This window comes from Hevea brasiliensis, chromosome 17 (assembly GCF_030052815.1).
Source record: "Hevea brasiliensis isolate MT/VB/25A 57/8 chromosome 17, ASM3005281v1, whole genome shotgun sequence".
Taxonomy (NCBI): domain Eukaryota; kingdom Viridiplantae; phylum Streptophyta; class Magnoliopsida; order Malpighiales; family Euphorbiaceae; genus Hevea; species Hevea brasiliensis.
Window position 1 is genome coordinate 17,630,738 of NC_079509.1, and position 6,000 is coordinate 17,636,737.

The window sequence follows — 6,000 nt, forward strand, 5'->3', positions numbered from 1 at the left end:
TATAAAAGTATCAATTAGACTCCCATTAAGATTAGGAGTGTTGAGTTATGATAAGGATTGATTTTCTAATATCTCGAACCATCATAGTTTTCATTAATATAGGAGTCATTCTCTTGTTGGGATTCTAACTCATCGTGCGAGTATCTCAAAATTCTATGTTGGGAAAGAAAGATCCCCCATGTATGAATATCCGTAATGCTTGTTGAGCGAACGTAGTTCATAAGCGAGTGTTCTTATACCAACTAGATGGGCGAATGCCCTATGGGCATGATCCATGGGCAAACATCCTTGTGCTAACTAGACAGGTGAATGCTTCGTGAGCGAGTGGTATTTGGGCGAGTAGCATTAATTAATATATAGAAAAACATATTAATAATAAAATTATATCTTAAAGACGTGATTATTGAAATGGATTCTAAGAAAATTATTATTGCTATTCATCCTGAATCTTCGAACCTTTTATGTCATATTATTCATTTTGATGTTGCAATAGGTTTTTTTTTTCACTTAACGCTGGATCCTAGGTTTGGTGTATGGGATAAGCCTCCTGACCTGGATTTAGTTTGGATCTATTTTATTAAGTTTTCACTTATTATTTTATTTTAATAAATTTTAGTTTAAAAAAATAATAAAGGGACAATTAAATTAAAAATAGTTATATATATATATATATATATATATATATATATATATATATATATATAAATAAAAAGCGGATAAGCTGATGTGGACTTGGCCTTATACAAATTCTGAAAATTTTAAGAGTTAATTTTTATTTAAAATTTATAAATTTTCAATTGGCGCACTTGACCTTAATTTTGTCAAGATGGCACAGTCCTTTGAGCATGGTAATGGGTTTGTATAACCTATTTATTTAAATAGATTAGTTATGTCATCACGTACGTGTTAATTTGTATAATAATAATAATAATAATAATAATAATAAATGTGTCGTATTTAAATTGAATAATATATCTATCTAATTAATTGTATCTTCTTCAAATTGACCAAATCTGTATCTAATATTTGTTTAATATTCATAAAATGACTTGGACATAATATTTCGTCAACCCTAATCTTTATTGGACTCTTGATTATCTTAATTAATTATAGCAGTTGAAATACAAAGTCTTGCATTATCTTACAAGTGTTCGCCCAAAAAAACCAGGCCTCTTTCACACTTTTTTTTTTTTTTAATGAGCTCAGTGGATCAAATAATTGTTAATGAGCTAGACAGTAAGGGAGTAGTCATCTCCCTTCTGATATAAAAATAATATTTTACAAAAATATATAAATAAAAATATTTAAATTCGAGATTTCCCTATTTTTAATATTTTAAAATTTTAAAAAAAAGAATCAATTATACTTATCTCCCCATTATATATATTTAAAAAATCATATAAATAGAATTATTTTATATATCTAGTTTTGACAATGAATTTTTTTTTTCTTTTCATTTACGAAATGATCATCCCAATGATTTATTCAACAATGATTGATGACTAACAAATTTCTATCAAATTGATTTGAAATTTTTTCCACTATTGGATTGCTGAATAATAAATCTTTAGAATTTTGACCAACATATGTTAATTGTTTACTATTTTGATGCTAATTTCAAATCATAATTTCTTATATATATGTAAGTTTATTCTTGGTAATAGGAGTTCTTATATATGTATATTTTTGACGAAGGTGATCTTGAGTCTGTCTCATTCAACAGTAATGGTAAGCAGACAATAATTAGAGGTAAACTATTTATAATTAATGGTTATAATTAAATGTAAAATATTTAATAATGTAGTGATTGAGATAATCTTCATATTATAAAATAATGAATAAAGACTGTTTTTATTTTTATTATATTTTATATGATAAATTTTACTTATTATGTATAAATAAATTTCTTCTTTTAAATTCACTTCTAATAATACTAAAATAAGGAAGTCTAAAATTAATTTTAATATTTTGTATTTTAATTAAACTCAATCATATAAATATATGTATATATATTAAAATTTTAAAATTTAAAATAATAGTATATTTTATTGTTAAATTTTTAGTAATTATTTTTTAATTATTTTAAAATATATGTATATATTTTATTGTTAATTATTTTTTAGTAATGATATATGTGTATTTTAATAATAATTTATAATTTTAATTATAAATTGGTGTAGCAATAACAAAATAGAAAAAAAAGTTTTTTTGGTAAAATAATTAAAAAAAATTTTCCTTTTGCTTATAAAAGCAGTGATTTATGAAGCAAAATTTGTTTTTTATTAAAATATGGCAAAATAACATAAATTTAAATCCTCATTCATTTAAATTTTTTATCTATTTAAATAAATTTTATAATATTATCTAATTATTCAAATATATAAATATTTAAAATTGTTTTAATTAATTTCTTATATTATTGCACTTGCTTTGAAAATATTTCTTTTAATTAGTTTTTACTAATTAATTAGCATAATTTTTTTAAATTGTATATAAAGAAAATTAAGTTACAAATAGGTACGAGAGTTACAGATAACGTGCAGGGCAATGCTTATTTTAAAAAATATATATAGTTTATTTAAATTTATCTTCATTAAAAATATATAGTTTATATAATTTGTAAAATTAAAAATAATTTAATAATTTATATAACTCAATTTAAAATTAATATATTTAGATCCACTCTAATAATATAAATTTAGTTTAACAAATTAAATTTTTAAAAATTAATATGGTAATAAATTACAATAATTTATATCTTACCTAATAATTTCACAAATAAATTAAATTAATTTATTAAAAAATAAAATTTAATAACTCACAATTTAAAATAATATCCAAATTCATCTAATCCAATCATTTTGCCCATAATACTTTTGGAGAAATTATTAAGTACACTCGATATATACACGTTATCTTTCACAATCATGTGGAACTTTTTCTCTCTATTATAAAAAAAATTCACTTTTCTATGAGAGAAGAAATACTATTTTTTAATATTTCCAATATATATAATAATTAACCATACTTCTATGCTTGTTTTTCAATATGCATTTTCCATTTTTCTCTTGCACCGTTTCTTATATTTCTTCTTCTTGCCAATCAGGTTTCTTCTCTGCAGTCGTTATGATCATATCCTCCAATCCTTAAGCCTACATTCAACACTCAGGTCCTATTTTCTGAAAATAAAAAAAATATATAGTTAAACTTGCATTCAAATCAATCAAACATTATGAAATTACATACGAAATCCTAACAATTGATGGTGATCGCAATTTACAAACTCAACATGCACCCTTTTTTAATAAATTTTTGGCCGTCAAAATTATTAGATTACGCACGAAACATAATTTCACTTCAAATTATGTGAATGTTTAATATACAATATAAATATTATCAACTGTTGTATATATGATCATTAATTTTGATGAAATCCTCTTATAATAATTAATTATTATACTTGTATTTTAAAATTCTTCACCTGTAAGGGGACCCTGCCAAGTGCCAATAGAGATCAACAACTACTTTGTGATCCCTTATGATGGGATGCTTTGTTTGTTTCTGAAGAAATTAGCAGGATCAACTTGGGTCTTGACATGGACCAGCCTGTTAAAATTAATCTTGAAATACTTGATACCCCAAATGCTTGCTTGCTTGTAACTTGTGTTTCCCTGCAGGCTGTTAATCCCAATGTCAAGATCCCTGTGGTTGATGTATGCTAATCTTGGATTTTTTGAAACACAAGGAGCCACGAAACTGTGAAGCCTTCTGATCCAACTTATGTGCCTTCTTGATTCCTCTATTCCTTCCTCATCCCAATTTTCCAGGTGCTGAATTTAGTATACATTCCCAGCTCTATGTGGAAATGGAATGCTGGACTCTGAAATCTCACTCATTCTTCTCCCATGAGGACCAAAGATCAATTGACCTGAACCCACTTCTAATTGGAACAGCCTTTCCCATATGCCTTCCAATGCAACCTCAGGCATAGGAACCTTCACATAGTCAGATTTTGCTTTGAAAAATCTCACGGATGGTTGAGTCCTGTTAAGCAAAATCTCCAAGGATGTATTTCTTGAGAATCCAGCAAAATAAAGGACGGACTCGATCCAGCTCATTTCCCATATTCTTAATTTTTAAAGCTTACTACATTTTTTATTTTTTATTTTTTTACCAGGCCAACCCCTTTGATTAAAGGGAAAGTAATATTAGGGGCTGAATTAGAAGTTTATTTTTAGAGAGTCAAAAATAAATATAAAAAACTAAATGAAATCTTGATAAAAATATTAGAACTAAACAAATATAAAATATTAGAATATCAAATTACATAATATAAAAAATATAAATAAAATTTACATAAAAGTACAGGGATTGAAAAAAAAATATATTAGAGGACCAAATAATAATTTTTTAAAAAACACACACTAAAATTTATAATTAAAAATTTAGTTTTGAAATTTTTTTTTTGGGAGAGGAACAATAACCTTTTTTTAAAAAAAAAAAATATATATTAAAATTTATGTATAAAATTTTAATTTTAAAAACTTTTGAGGTCCTACCACCTAGTTCTGCTAATTATTTTTTATTTATTTATTTTTTTAAATCAGAAGATAGGATTCATAATTCATTGATAAAAATGGGGTTATATAAAGTCCACCAAAAGTAACCCAATCTACAAGCAACATCAAGACCAAACCAAATAAAACCCCAAGCCCAAGACACTAGAAATCCTACTCTAATAGGGTAACTTGAAAGAAATAAGGTAGATCCAAGAAACTTCATGCGCCGCATGGAGGAGGAACCGAACAAGACACCAATAGAGCGTGGGGGCGGAGCTCTTTCAGCCAAAGAACGACAAAGCCTGATGAAGTCCCCGTAGAGTTGTTGCCCAAACGTAACCTCCCACAATGCAGCCAAATTAGCATCTCATAAACAGTGAAGGAGGCAGAAACTTAACTTAGAGAGATTCAATTAAAATATATATTTTATTAATAAATTACTTATATAGATATTGATTAAATAGACTAACATTAATAATTTTATAATAGTTAACTAATAGAATCATTTCATAACTATAAAATAAAAATATTTAATAAATACATTGACAAAAATAAACACTTTAGTTTTTTTTTTTTTAAATTGATTTGCTAAAAGTTAAATAGGATTATTATTAGTTAAAAAATATAATGAATGATTAATATTATGAATTATTAAACTTAAAATATATTGATAGCCTAATATTAAAAATTTATCCAATTTATCTTAAATCTGATTTTTTAAATTATGAAAAGTAAATTTAATTAAAATTATGGATTAAATAAATTAAATGACATGCTTTAATTTCAATATTATGAAAGAAAAAAAAATTATAACTTGAGTATGAAAAAATTTCAACAAGAAAAAGATTCCAAAATAGAAATGAGATAATGAGAAGAAAGATATTAACATTTTAAATTGATAAAAAAAATAATGAGAGAATTATGTAAAATTTTATTTTGATAATATTGTCCAATAATTTAGATTTTAAAGCGTAGAAATTGGTGATTATTGATTTGTTAAATGAGAAAAACGGTAAAATAAAATTGATGGAGAATATGAGGCCAAGAGCCGATAATGATTTGAATTTTTTTTTAAGTAAGAGGGTTTGTATTCATTATTAGTACTATTCTTTTAATAAAGAATTTGAATTTTTTTTTATAAAATTACTAACAAACCTTTAAAAACTTTTAAAACTCTTAAAGTACCATACTCATCAAAATTTAATAAAAGTAGAAAAATTATTTTTCTTTTTTGAGAAATTATTATTAGACCCTTGAAAATTTTCAAAATTTCAAGGGGCCTAATGCCCCCTTGGCCCCAAGGTGGCTCTGTCATTGCTTATAAAGGTATACGAAAAACTCCAAAGCAAGTAAACATATAACCCATAGTAGCAACTTAAGATAAGCAACCGCTTACAAAAGTTGATGAGGCAGAGCTCTAATGGTAACAAGCCTTGGAGGT